At 33.1% G+C, this 15,879-nt stretch overlaps 1 pseudogene; it reads right to left on the bottom strand.

The window, feature by feature from the left end:
• Positions 1-339: 339 nt before the first annotated feature.
• LOC131176583 (protein MICRORCHIDIA 6-like) lies at positions 340-15,608 on the bottom strand (annotated as a pseudogene).
• Positions 15,609-15,879: the final 271 nt, after the last annotated feature.

The raw sequence follows: 15,879 nt of genomic DNA on the forward strand, positions 1-15,879 counted from the left end.
CTTGCCTAATTGGTGTAAAAAATAATGAACCCTAACTGTGAGCTGAAAGGTAATTTTGTTGCCAAAACAGAGAATCTATAAAGAAGCCATGCTGAACAGGGAGAAGGGAGAAAGATTCTATTGCGCAAAACAACCAACGAAACTAACAGATTTTTCATTTAAAAAAACTCTGGTTTATAGGGACCAAGTAGCACTTGCTTTCTACACATAAAATGTAGCTCCTATTGCTATCTATGGTGATTCATCAGTCACCAATGATGGATCTGTGTACATTTCATCTTCATGGCTGATGGAATGGAAGGACTGTACATAAATGTGTACTTTTTGTTTCTTTGGAAGTCAGTGTCCCATCACATTTCTCCCTTCGTTGATCATGTCCATTGACTTCGATTCAGCCAAAAGTCTTGCACACTCGTGTTGAACTTCAATTAGCTCTCTTCGAAGCCGTTCCACCTGCACCAAAAGTTGAATGTCATTATAAAGAAAAGGTTAGCAATTTAATAATCTGCAAGTCCAAAACATAAGCATGATGATCTACGTGTTCAATTTCAGACATGACTGCCTCAACTTTTGGACGTCTTTATGAACTATTGTCAAAGCTTCATCACCCTTGTAATGGACAAGTCACTCAGCTATTTCATTACCCCTTATACAACTTATAAGTGAAAAGTGAAAACAGAGGTATATAACGTAATCTTTTACAGAAACAAGCCTTTATTGAGGAATCGACCATGCCTTTCAAAGAAAACCAGACAGGGACCTCTCTTCCTTTGCCTCCTAACACTATCTTCCAAGAAGCTGGAGAAAGAATCATGTGAATGACGTCTTGGTTTAGATATTGATATATCTAGTGGTAGGTGGATTTCTTAAAATGGAGGAATGACATGAAAAGCAGCTAAACTTTGAATTCTCATTGCATTTAAGACCCAAAGACTTTCGTATGCATTTCTTAGGCTTGCAAGAAATTATAAGAGGAATAGTAGAGCTAAATACCTTCAGATGAAAGCCTTCCACATTTTTCTCTAACTCTGATATCCTGGATCACAAGTGAGAATACCCATTTATTATTAATGTTGGACATTTAAGTCTGCTAAACAAGGATATAAGGTCAGTAGGTACATTTTAAGAAAAGATGTAAATATAGTAAAAATTAACTGTAAAAAACCAAGTTGAGATTAGCTCCACTTGAGCTTCCAAAAACCAATGATAAATTCGTTGGGCATGATTAAATCTTGCTCTGAACTACGCCCAAATTAGATAAACTGCAAGCTTCAGCAATATCATGCAAAGTGGGAAAGCACTCACTGCAAGCGAAGCTTTTTGTTTTGCTGCATTGTAAGTGATGCCTTTTCACCTTGCACCTGATGCTTGCTTCTACTGTAAGGTTACCAACACAACACGGATTAACAGCTTATAAGGAACCCTCCTTCAGCAGGTGAACTGATAATGAATATTTTTTAGAACTTGTCTACAAGTAGAAGCAAATAATATAAACAATAGCACAAATATGTAAACTGGTCATGTTGAGTTCACAAGATTATTCAACAGTAACTCTTTGGCTAATACATGGTTAAAAACTATACATAACAGATAATATGTTCAGTTGTTCTGAGATAATTTAAAGAGAATAAATGCATCTAGCAAAAAGGAATATGCATTATAGTTTTGATACATTGAAATACTGCATCATACATTATAACTCAGAAGGGCAACTTCCACATAAACATATTAATTAAAGGTATTCTGGGGCACAGGAGTGCAACTGAGACACTACAAGTTGAGTCTATACTTTAAACTGAGATACTACAAGTTGAGTTTATACTTTTAACATTTTTTTCTCACTTGGATTTTTATGAATAACAATACAGTTTTGTATAGATGTTGTTAAGACCTCAACATGAATATGGTCAATAAAAGGAATTTATGAGACCATATGTGTATAATTGGCAGACCATGGCAAAGTATACAGTTGGGTATGGCTTAGGAAACATAAACAGCACAGGGAAGCACAAACTGAAATTATTAACAGTATCAGGTTTTAATGGCAATCATTCAACCCAGAAATTTAAATGTGGAAAAGAATACCATGTTCTATGTGGATGCACTTCCCACTTGGCATGAAGATAACATTATATTCTGAAAATTTTGATCTAGCTGAAAACTACAAATAAAATGTTCTCAGAAGAGAATATTTGTCCATTGAAATGTATCAACAATTAGCTATCTACCACTGCATTTTATACCAACCAAAATATACATTTTTGCTTTTCTGCTCGTATCTTTTAGGCTTTTAGAAGTCAGGCTAGCCAAGATGATATTCCCACATGATTAAACTTCTGTATGTGAAATTGTCAGCAAACCTGGTCTTCCATTATGTGCCAGGTATCAGCAGCATAAGCCTGTGCACATTCTTGAGCCACTGGAGGAAAAGGCCCCTTTCGCTTTATATTTAAGCCTGTTAGCATCAGATGTAGACTAGTATCAATCCAAATACCTTCAAACCAGTTCCCTAGTATCAAAAGACAGCAACTTAAGTAATTTCTACATGCTGATAATTTTTACTCATAATATACCTTCCTTGGTTTCAGTTCCTGAATAATGTCTCTCCTCAGAAGGTAGTGCAGTAGAAGATTTTTCCCCTTGATAACCAATCAATTCACAGTGCAAATGCCTGCAAAGGTATAAAAGAATTACAACCAAGCATAATATTACAGTCTGAGTTAAATAAGTCGCAAAAGATTTATTGTATCAGTTCAGTGAGACATGAGATGATTTTAAAAGGTGCAAGTATATAAAGAGGACACAATATAAAGGGACAACAGAAGGTTCATGATCAACACGATAAAAAAGTGAAATTTCAATTAAAATTATCAAATTTAAAGAACAGTTTCAATGGAATCTAGTTTAAATTTGACAGGCCTAGGAATTTCAATAATTTCAAATTATCATACTTTTGATATTTAAAATAGCATGGAAGTTTTGGACGAACCTATTCAAAACCAATTTACCGTATCCTCGGCCACAAGCAACATTGCACAGTTCTTTTTCATCTTATTATAGAAATGACTATATTGTGAGAAGGATAGAATAAGGATTGGACTAAAAGTTGTTCAGCAGATGCTAAAGAAGCTCAGTTACAGCAGGAAACAGAGAAGATCCAAAAAGTTAGCCCCAAACCTGATGTAGAACAACAAAGAACAATCAAAAAGAAAAATAAATAAATAAACTCTCAAATTCTATTAATTCTCTCAATTGTCAATATCAATAATAATAAGCTCTCTAATAAAATTCTTAGTCCTGCTACTAGGGGTGTAAATGAACAAAGACGCTCGTGAGCTACGGCTCAGTTTGGCTCGATAAAAGCTCGGCTCGATTTCTAAATGAGCCGAACTCAAGCTCGAATTTTAAGTTCGTTTAATAAACGAGCCGAGCTCTAGCTCAGCAGTATTCGACTCGAGCTTGAGTTTGAGCTCGGCTGGTTTATAAGTTCGGGAGCTGTCTTATTGAACAGGTTCACGAGTTGACTTGTTGAACAAAACATTTATATTAATTATTATAATTTTATAATTTTATAAATATATTTATTTTGTTTATAATTATTTTTAAAATAATATATTCTTTAAAAATATGATATAAACAATATATAAAATATATTTATAATTATATAGTTATTTATGCTTTAGATTTATTTTTTTAAAAAAATAAGTTAATTTTTATATGAGAATAAATTTATAAAATTAGATAATAAATACATAAAAATTATTGTGAATTATTTTATCTATATAAAATTATTAAAAAAATTAAAATTATACACTTTTAACGTTAGTGTGATTTGAAATACAAAGTATATCTCTCTCCCTCTTTTCCTTCTCCATTAAAATTTTAAACTTTTAAAAGATTAAATTTCAAAAATAATATTAATATATCTAACAATTATTGTTACTTTTTTTCTATATGTAGTCTCACTTCCAATCTCTGTCTATATATTAAATTGTTAATATATTAAATTTAAATCATAATACTATTGAGTTTAGTTAAGAGCCATGAAATTAGATTATATATATATATATATATATATATATATATATATATATATATATATATATATATATAAAATTGAGTTTATTATGATTGTCATTAATGTATTGATATCATATAATATATTGTATTTATATTATCTAGTAATCTTTTTAATTAAATCATAATACTATTAAATTTAGTTAGGTGTCATGAGATTAGATTGGGGTGTATACATATACACATGTAATTGAGTTGATTATAATTATAATTAATATATTAATATCATATAATATCTTGAATTTATATCATATGGTAATCTTTTTAATTAAATCATAATACTATCTAGTTTAGTTAAGAGCCATAAAATTAGATTAAGCATGTGTATAATATAAATATAATTTTTAATCAAATTTAAATCTTAAAAATTTATAAATGTAATAATAAATATGATAAAATTTTAATTATATATTATATTGTGCCATTAAGCTTTTATTATAGTAAATCATTTATATAAAATAAAAGTAAATTAAAATTTAAAAATAAAAGTTAATAAAAAAAAAAAACACAAAAATCTGATGTGGGACTTGTCCCACATCGGGTAGAAAGGGGGGAGTGGGGGCTTCCTTATAAATAGGAAGCCACTCACCTCAACTTAAATGCTTTTTTTCGGTTGGCTAACAAGCTAACATGTGAGGCCCAAATGGGCTCTTAGTATTTTTTTTTTTCAAATTTAAATACATTTTAATTAAGATTAAATATATTTTAATTATAATTAATTTAATTTTTAATTTGCTTTTATTTAAATTAAATTTTATTTTAATATAATAATATTAGCGAGCTTAAGTCAAGCTCGAATTCGAGTTTGAGTTTAGTTTATAAACAAGCTGAGCTCGAGTTTGAATATTAAAACTCGAATTGAGCTTGACCTTGAAAAAAAAATATAACGAGCCGAGAACTATTTAAAACTCGGCTCAACTAGGTTTGTTTAGACCTCAACCTACTACTACAAGGATTATGAATCTCAAAATAAGAAATGTAACACCCCTAATTTTTAAATTTATTATTTTATGGGTAATTATTTATATTTTGTTTTATTTAAATTTTGAGAAATTTTTTGAAATTTTTTGAATTTTAGAAATCGGGTTCGATTTTCCTAAAATATAAAACTTTGATGATTTTTAAAAATTAATTTAAAGATTACACGATAAAACTAAAAATATATTTGGACTCTACAAATTTTTCTGAGTTTTCTAGAATTTTTTCGAAATTTTTGGGCCTTATTTTCGGTCCCAAGGTAAAGTAAAAATTCAATTTTGAGTATCTTGAATCGAACCGATCGAATCAGATCTACCCTTGCCTTTTTCTTTTCTCCTCCCGCGTCGCACGACCCTCTCCTCTCTCTCTCCCATTTTCTCTCTCCTCCCTCCGCCCCTCGCGGCCAGCCGCCACCCAGCCCTACCCCACACTCTGGCGCACCTCCCCTGCCTGTCCACAGTAATAATGCTAGCAAAGTTTTAAAATTTTTAGAGTTCATTTGGGTATTTTTTGCAAAAAGGGTTAATTATAAGGACTAAACTGTAATTTTTCACATTGTGATTGTTAAAGTGCCATGAATATTGTTTGTGGTAATTTGGAGCAGTATGTGTGCATGGCATGCGTGTGGTATGGTATTGGACATGGACAGAACGGGTAAACACGACTTGAGAGACACTCGCTGGGACCCGGTCCTTCGAGGTAGACACGGCTTGAGAGACACTCGCTGGGACCCGGTCATTCGAGGTAGACACGGCTTGAGAGACACTCGCTGGGACCCCGCATTTGGTTTATTAAGCGAAAGTCCGTTTTGAGAGACACTCGCTGACAGAGGTTGGATTAAGAGGGTTGTATAGGGGATCAGCTCCGATATATGTATTACTTGATAGTGTTGGGTGTGTGAGTGCTCCAAATTGTATTTTTGCTGTTATGATATGAAAATTATGATGATGTTGCATTTCATTCCACAGGGTTCATTAACTTTAGATAGTTATAGATATTATGATTAAAATTAGTATTTTATTCTCTGAGTCGAACACTCACTCCTGTTCATTTATTTTTTCAGGCTACAGGAGTATTATTTGTTGTGGCTAACCTGCTCTTCTTCTTCGCAGGTCCATTAATAGTATTTAATGTATTTTGTATAATTGAGTTAAATTTTAGACTCCACATGTGTTAGAAGCACTCATTTTTATTTTTGGCCTGTATTATAAAAGTTATGTTGGACCTATAAAATTATTAATTATATGCATGATGGGATTGAATGAGGGAGTTGAGCTCCCATTTGAGTTATGATATTTTGATTATGTGGAAGGTGAGCTGAGCTCTCTAATTTATTATATATTGTGTTTACAAGTAGGGCGAGTCAAAAACTCCCCGTTGAATGATCCATTTTATGATCGTACTCTGTCTGGTTGAATTCTTGAAACTGGGCCCAAATGGGCCTTAGAGTTAGGTTGAGGAATAGTTAGGCTTCCTAGAGGGCTTTAAGCTAACCCAAGTCTTAGTACCGATCCGGCTCATAAGGTGGGTCGTGACAAGAAAAATACTAAAATCAATTAATTAGGATGTATAAAACCAACACTAACTAGGAAATTCTAAACAATAACATTACTAAACAATTAAAATACTACTTCCTAATTAAATTACCTAAATAATAGAAATCTAGACTTCCAAATTATAATATAAAATCTGAATGAAAGATCCTAATTTTACAATAAAAAAATTAGACAAAAATAAGTCCTAAATCTAATTTCCTTGATTGCATCAAAACCCCATTATGTCCTGACCGCATATAATACTCAAGGAGGGAAGGAGTGTCCTTTATGAAGTCTGCTAAGCCTAGTTATAGCCCCGTCATCATCCTCCACATTGGCTGACCTTGGCCCACCTTAGATCCAATTATAATCAAGGAAGTGTAATTTCCTGATGAAATAGATACTTTTCCAAAGCTCTTGATTATTTGAAAAGAATCTATGGAGTACACTAGCCTAGGAATTGCCTTCAATTGGAAGTTGTCTACCGTATATACCATGCACTAATTGTTTGCTTGTAATTGTAGAATTAGCAATAATTACCAATGAGCTTTAGTTTATTGATATAAGAGTGGTCTGCAGGACTGTGAGGTTTCAAGTTAAAGTCCTAGTTGAATCTAATTATATATATATATATATATATATATATATATATAAAGAAATAGCAATAATTTGTATTTACTATAACTTCCTCAGGAATTCAATTTGATCAGTACAACATTTTTCATAATTAAACTAATCCTGCACTTTCAGTCCAAAACGAAAATCTTAATCAACAGCAAAAAGGAGGTTGCAACATAGCTACCAGTATTCAATAGTCATTTGCTTTAAATTCTCAAAATCTTGCTTATTGTGAGTAGGTTCAATGTAATTTGCTTCCAGGACACCTGAGAATATTGTTATGTAAAAGCCAAACCATAAACACAATTTATATCAAATTCACAGAATAGCTCTAGTCAACAATTCTCACCAACAATTCCCCCACCAATGCTGTTTGTTGTATTCTTAAGCACACGCCAAAAAGGCTGCCAAAAAACAAAAAATGAAATTCCAGAGCATGTGAAAAAGAAGCATTTAGCCATAAAGACGCCAAAACTTCAAATTTCTTCATCCTTGACAACACAATGGGGGAATAGAAAGCCCTTAGAGTTACTTCACACAGTGATTACATCAATATCCTACCATGATATCTCAAGTTCAGAAACATGTACTAAATTCATCAAGGTATATTGACACTGAGGTTGCCAAGGGAAAGGAACAAGTCACATATTCCTTATGATTAACAAAATAAGAGTAGATTCTATCCACACACCATTTACAAGAAATCAACATAAATTATCCAGCATGCATTTGCAAGATTGTTGTCACTTTTCAAGATAACTAATAGAAGCAAAATATACAAGAGTTTCATAGACTTAATTAAAGGAGTTTAACTGTAACCTACATAATAGATAAAGGGACTTACTAGTATAAGTCGGTTTAAATGGTAGATGTTGAAGCCATGGATATTTACATCTGGAGCTTCCTTAAGAAATCCTATCGTAGTAATAACGACAGTCTGAGTGACAAAACCATCAGGCACGGACAGCCACTAAAGGCTGACAATAAATACAGATGCACAACTTAGTGCAAAGTTTACACATTTTGTAAGTAATCATTATCGAATATGATTATTTTAAGATCCATATAGTACACACAATTATGTTATGTTATTGGCCTCGTATATACACAATTACTTCAGGAAATGGTTTTCAAATTAGGTTGTAAAAAATTGCAAATGATTAGAAAGAATAAAAGTTCAATCCAGCTCCAAACATTTCCGTGCTGTGCACTCAATCCTGTTTCATTTAAACAAATGCAAAACACTTCAGAAGATTACATGTATGACCTTTCCAAATGGATATAATGCACTATCACTATCTCAGGAACCTTGATGAATAATGCCCTTTCCTAGTTTTCTATTTATGGACTCCATGTCAACCATATAATGACATACAAAAGAAAGCTAGGCAAATAATGAAGTTGTCAAAACTGACGATTCACATCATGCCAATAACAATAGCTGGTAACATAGACCTCATTTTTTACACCAGTTTGTGGCTTATACAGGTTGAATTCGGGAAATTTAAGATCATCGGCTAAATTATGTTGCTCCACAACTCGTCCTCGCAATTTTATGTTTAAGGACTGTGGTAGCCGCAGATACAAGATGGACAAATACACCTGTGAACCATTAGAAAAAACATAATCATGAAAATGTACATATATGAGTAGATTAAGTGTAAAATATAAACCATGTACACGAAGGGAATAATGGTATACATTTGCTATATGCTGTTGGAATATTGGTTTCGGAAGGTCACCAACCTGAAATAATTTTGGGTCCCCACTAATACGAATATCCTGCATCCATATTGCAATTAATCAACATATCTAGTTCCAAAGATGACTCCACAGAAAATGATAGCAAAGGGATAAAGTAAACCTCAATATTAGAATCAAAATCTAATTCCATATCCCCATCATCATTGAGCCAAAGATTGTATAAAACAATTTTTGTTCCATGATCCCCTATATCGTCAAACTGAGTGTTGGGCTAGTAAGATGAAAAAAGTAAAGTGGGGTGGTGCATGAAGATAGAGAATGTCATAGACAATATGAGGATATCACTGCAACAAGAACTACATGCACTAAATATCAAGTCCTAAGACCAAAAAAAAAAAAAAAATTTGTTAACTGCAATAATGAGGCCATCCATAACTCAAATACTTTGTGCAGTAATGGTGCTTGTTTATTGCTACCCTTCCCTACAGTGGTGAACACGTCCTTGAAGTTGGACAAATGATTCAGAACTAAAAAAGGGGCTCCTCAAGTTTAAGAATTACACTTTAACAGGAGGAAATTAAGTTTCAGAGAATTTTGCATGTGAAGGGAGCAACATATTTCTTTTTCAAATGCCCTTGGCAAATAAAACATTAAACATACCAGCAAGGGTCCTAGATTCAGATTCAACAAATGGACATTTACTTTCAAGTCCCACATGTGAGGAAATAGTTAACACACTATAGATAAAACCGTTTAACACATAAAATCCACAACAGCAGCACCATTAATACTACCAGCATACAATTACACCACCACACTAACATCACAACTCCAATGCAATCTCGTATTCGTTCATCACCTTTTCTAGTATTAAGCAATCTCCATAAAAGACTTGCACTCCATATGTCATATGCATAAGGGAACTGCTGTTTCATATTACCATAGAACCACCCAAACTTAAATTCTCAAACTTAGATAAGCGGACTCAAGAATCGGTTTCATATCGCTAAGACAGCAACACACCCCTTAGACCATAGGTTGTACGTACAAGGGACCTGTTGTTCATATTGCCAAAAATATTTTAACCTAAAAGTTCAAACTCATAGAAGATGGTCTTAAGATAAGCTTATATGGCTTTAATATGTCACTTCATGCAAAACTACATTGGGCTTGAAGTATGGACAAACCCCATGTATCCTTACACCATAGGCCCACTTCTACCTTTTACTCCATTACCATGCCTAAAGACCTTTCAATCTAAAAAACCCATGCTCATAGGGAGGAGCACAGTAATACATAATTAAGAGTATTATTATAGGGTTTTAATATTATGTCAGGTTCCTTTGCATTTTTGCATCTATTATGATAATTATAACAAAATTGAATATTTCCTACAAATTGATTTCTCAAAGTTGTTTCAAATGTGAAGTAAAAATTTTAATTCTCATTAAATTTCAAAATGCCCTTGTTGCGATACTTTAAGAACGTAAAAAATGCCTTGTAGTTTAGCAATTTGACAACTCCGCCTAAATAGTTTGTGCTTAGCCGGTCTCAAGCTCGGATAAAGAAGGAGGGTTGCAGTAGGTGACAACCAGCATAAAAATTTTATCACACCCCATGATATGGATTCTTACGATATAAACGTTGGGGCATCCTCTACTTACGACGTGCTACATCGGAGTCCAAGTGTAATGAGAAATATGCAAGGGTGTAAGGTGTTCACCTAAAGCGGCACGCCATGTCGGCGCCCAGATGTGGTGTTAAATGAGCAAGGGTTCCCATATCATGGACGGGTGTGGGTAAAGAAGTTAGTCTATAGAACAGATAGTAAAACAAATAGTGAAATAAAATACAAGATAGGCATAGAGAATAATAGAAGATACCATAGAAGGAGATCAATTAGAAAGGAACAGGATAGGAGGAGAATTAGAGTTGGTACTTGGAATGTTGGATCACTTACAGGAAAATTAATAGAGCTTGTGGATACCTTAGAAAGAAGAAGGGTGAATATTGCTTGCATTCAAGAAACTAAATGGGTAGGAGAGAAAAGCAAGAAAGTGAATAATTCAGAATACAAACTGTGGTTTACTAGAAAGGAGAGGAGCAAGAACAGAGTGGGCATGATCATAGACAGGACATTGAAAGATGCCGTAATAGATGTAAAAGAGTAGGAGATAGAATTATACTAGTAAAGCTAGTACTAGAAGGAGAAACAATAAATGTAGCTAGTGCTTATGTCCCATAAATAGGACTAGATAGTGAGAGTAAATAAGGTTTTGGGAAGATATGGATGATCTAATGCAAAGCATACCGAATGAAGAGAATGTTCTCATCGGTGGAAATTTGAATGGATATGTAGGAAGTGATAGGCAAGGTTATGAGAATATTCATGGAGGTTTTGGTTTTGGTAGCCGAAATGAGGAGGGGAAAAGCATTCTGGATTTTACCATGGTGTACGACCTAATACTAGCAAATACCTACTTTATAAAAAGGGAGTCACACTTAGTGACTTTCAAAAGTGGACAACATAGAAACCTAATTAACTTCCTCTTCACCAAGAAGACAAATAGAGCTCTATGCAAGGATTGCAAGGTTATTCTGAGAAAGGCTTTAACAAGTCAACATTGGTTAGTGGTCTTGGACGTCAAGTTTAGGAAAAATTCAAGTAAGGCTAGAAGAAATATTGTAGCGTGAACAAAGTAGTGGGAGTTCAAAGGAGTAAAGCAAGTGAAGTTCAAAAATGAGCTTCTTGAGTCCGAAGCGTGGAAGCTAGATGTAGAGGCCAATGGTATGTGAATACAAATGGCATCAAAATTAGAGAAATAGCTAGAAAAGTACTTAGAGAGTCTAGAGGACATGGGTCACCCTCAAAAGAGAAATGGTGGTAGAGTGAGGAAGTACAAAAGGCAATGAAGAGAAAGAGAAAATGGTATAAGAAATTACCTAAGTGTGATAATAATGAAACTTATGAATAGTACAAGATAGCAAAGAAAGAGGCAAAAAAGGCAGTTAGTCAAGCAGGAGCGCAGGCCTTTGAAAAGTTATATGAGAAACTTAGAACTAAAGAAGGGGAGAAAGATATTTATAGATTAGCAAGGAGAAGAGAAAAGAAATATTAAGATCTCAATCAAGTTAAGTGCATTAAAGATAAAGAAGCAAAAGTGTTGGTAAAAGATGAGGACATTAAAAAAAGATGAAGAAATTATTTTGATAACCTTTTTAATAATAGTCTAAGTGGTAATAGCGTGAATATAGACTACAGAGCAATAAAAAAAGAATGTGAATTATATTAGAAGAATTAAATCTTCAGAAGTAAAGGAAAAACTTGAGAGAATGAAAGTGGATAAAACCTATGGATCCAATAGAATACAATTGAAATGTGAAAGTATTTGAGAGATGTGGGAGTGGTATGATTAACTAAATTGTTTAATAAGATTCTAAACTCAAAGAAAATACCTGATGAATAGAGGAGGAGTATTTTAGTACCTATTTTTAAAAAGAAAGGAGACATACAGAGTTCCTCAAACTATAGAAGAATTAAACTCATGAGCCATACTATGAAGTTGTGGGAGAGAGTTGTGAAACATCGGCTACGTCATGACACTTCTATCTCCCCCAATCAATTTGGCTTCATGCCCGGTCATTCAACTATGGAAGCATCTTTCTCATTAGAAGCTTGATGGAAAAATATAAAGATGTGAAGAAAGATCTACATATGATTTTTATCAATTTGGAGAAGGCTTATGATAGTATTTCAAGAGATGTCTTATGGAGAGTATTAGAACAAAAGAGGGTATCTATTAGGTACATACAAGTATTGAAAGATATGTATAAAGAACAACTACTATTGTGCGCAGTGGGAGGGAACACAAGAGATTTTCCTATCTCAGTTAGATTACACCAAGGTTTAGCAGTGAGCTCTTATCTTTTTACATTAGTTCTAGATGAATTGACGAAACATATATAAGAGAGTATCCCTTGGTGCATGATATTTGCGGATGATATAGTTCTGATAGATGAGACGCGAGAAAGAGTCAATCGAAAGCTAGAGCTTTGGAGAAGCACTATAGAGTCAAAGAGCTTTAAGTTAAGTAGAATGAAGACAAAATACGTACATTGCAAGTTCTGTGAAGGCCGAACTAGTAATAGGGAAGGAGTTAGTTTGGATGGAGTAGTATTGCCCCAAAGTAATCACTTTAAATATCTCGGCTCAATCCTTCAAATAAATGGGAGATGTGAGGAGGATGTTAGTCATAGGATTAAAGCCGAATAATTGAAGTGGAGACGTACCACGGGAGTTTTATGTAATCGCAAGATTCCCAATAAGTTGAAAGAAAAATTTTACCATACAGCCATACGACTGGCCATGTTATATGGTAGTGAGTGTTGGGCGTAAAGGAGCCATATGTGTCTAAGATGAGAGTTGCGGAAATGAGAATGTTAAGGTGAATGAGTGGCCATACTAGACTATATAAAGTCTGCAATGAGAGTATTAGAGAAAAGATAGGAGTGGTGCCAAATGAGGATAAGTTGAAAGAAGGGAGATTGAGATAGTTTGGTCATATGAAACGTAGACATATAGAGACTCCAGTTAGACAAGTAGAGCACATTAAATTAGAGGATAGAAAGAAAAGAAGGGGTAGATCTAAACTGACTTGCAGGAGAGTAATACAACATAATCTAGAAGTATTACATATTTTCGAAAATTTAATCCAAAATCGTTTAGAGTGGAGAAAGAGAATCCATATAACTGACCTCAATAAATTTTTAGGATAAAGGTTTAGTTAAATTGAGTTTAACAATTTGACACTTGAGGACAAATGAATTTTTTTGTGAATTAAGAATCTTGAGCTTAGATCCATTAATTTGTTCTTGACTACAGCCATAACTTATACCAACTAAAAAATTATTGTTTTGTCTCAATTTGGACATGTGAACACCACAGCAGATAAAAAAAGTGAAATCTGTTTTTTTTTAATGCTTCTTTAAAGTTAAAAGAATTTTAAAAGAAGAATGAACAACCACTGCAACTAAATAAACCAAAAAAGAAAGCCCCCACCTCACCACGTACCCTTTAAAACAGAAAAATCTAAGGTTTCTATTGCTTTCGTGAGCTCTTCAAGCTTTCTCCAACTTTGCTTGGTCATGAATTACAAGAATTGTAAGGATTATTTGCAATTTTGACACTGGCTTAGGGAAAAGTTCTGGGTTGTGACATCTGTGAACCATTTGTGGCTCAAAATAGGAATGAAGTGGAACAATTGGGTGTAAATGAATCAAACTATTGTGAGCTACTTGAAATAAAGTCACAAAATATTCAAATTTGACTCAATTAAAATCAATTTGTGCTCATTTATTGAGTGAAAAAATACTCGACTAGAGTAGCCTGCAAGTCTAATCAAGTATTTAAGTTTTTATATATTTTCAATAAATTTTTTATTATATATAAAATTTAAAAAATAGTTTATGGATTTGAGCTTGAGCTCACTCAATTTTATTAAAGCTTTAACTCAAGATTAGTAAATAAATTTATCTAATTTTTTTAATGTTGATCAGGTAAATTTCAGCTTGAGTATTTTATGTGTTCAAGTCGAGCTCAAGCATTAAAAATATAAGTCAATCAAGCTCAAGTCAAGTTTTGAGTTTTCTAAACAAGTAAAATTTAACCAGTACATTTTGTCGACTAGAGTAAGCTTGATTACACCTCCAGAGGTAAAACATCATGATTAGAGTTTGTGAATAGTGTTGGGCTCTATCTTTGAATAATGTCCTTTGGATAAATGCATTGCAACTCATAGAATCATAAGGGAATAAATGGCTTCAAGGTATGAGAGATACTTCATGCATGTTGCACTATTTGGTTTCTAAAAAGTTGACCAATGGAAAACACAATTTTATGTTTTATGTGGTATTATTTTCAAGACTTAAATGATTCAACTCAAGTAAGTATTGTGCACAACTTTTTCCATTTCTTAAACTTTTTGAACTTTTGTATCTTGGATAAGCAAGTGTGAAATGTACTTAAGTGACTCAATTTGGTGCAGTAGCTTGTGTCCACAACTCCACATGGCCATGCTAAGGTGCAAATAGTAATTATTTTTTCATATTGTCCACTTGCAACATCAGCTTCTACCTTGTTACAAAGACAGATGAGAAAAGTAAAACTCAATGTATTTGATAAAAAAGACCTTAATTTGTCCCTTAAAGTGTCAAAGCACTAAACCACTATGCTACTTGCCTGGAACATACATAGGAATGCACTAGATAATAAAGGCATCAAGAATGAGAAATATAAGTGCAAAACCTTCTATTATCAAGCAAAAGAACAATAATTTTTATTTTTAAAATATAATAGTAGCAAGCATGCTCTGCAAAAGATTCTACAGACTCACTTGCTTTAGCAACTCCTCTTCTGTTGAATAAGGAGACCATTACAATAGCATGGTCAGATTTGAAGAAAAGTGCTCCATGCCATGATGAAGAATGCGTCCAAATGATTTAGTTTAGGAATTAAATTCATAATAAACCTGTAATGATAATAATAATAATAATAACAATAAACTGATAGTAAGTTTGGAGGTAGAAGATAATCAGATAATCATACGGCCAAAGCGGACAATTCCTCCAGTGGTTGGAGCCTGATCATTACAATATAGTTAAAGAAAAGTTACTCATCATACTTCTAACCATATCCATTAAAGTCTGATTTCATCTTTTAGCCATCTCATTTTATTAATGAGTACTTAGCATAGTATATTGTACATATATGCCACAACTTTCTAAGAACTTTATAAATGGACCAAGACATATTGTCCCAATTCATTATGTTTTTCATAATATTCACCACCTCTATATAAACTTATTATTTTTTGCCTTTCTTTCTAATTAACTTTCAACCTCATTTATATACATTTCAAGTGCATCTATTGATTGAGATTTTTCATTAAATATATCCATAATGTGAAAA

The sequence above is a fragment of the Hevea brasiliensis genome, unplaced genomic scaffold (genome assembly GCF_030052815.1).
Source record: "Hevea brasiliensis isolate MT/VB/25A 57/8 unplaced genomic scaffold, ASM3005281v1 Scaf176, whole genome shotgun sequence".
Lineage (NCBI taxonomy): Eukaryota > Viridiplantae > Streptophyta > Magnoliopsida > Malpighiales > Euphorbiaceae > Hevea > Hevea brasiliensis.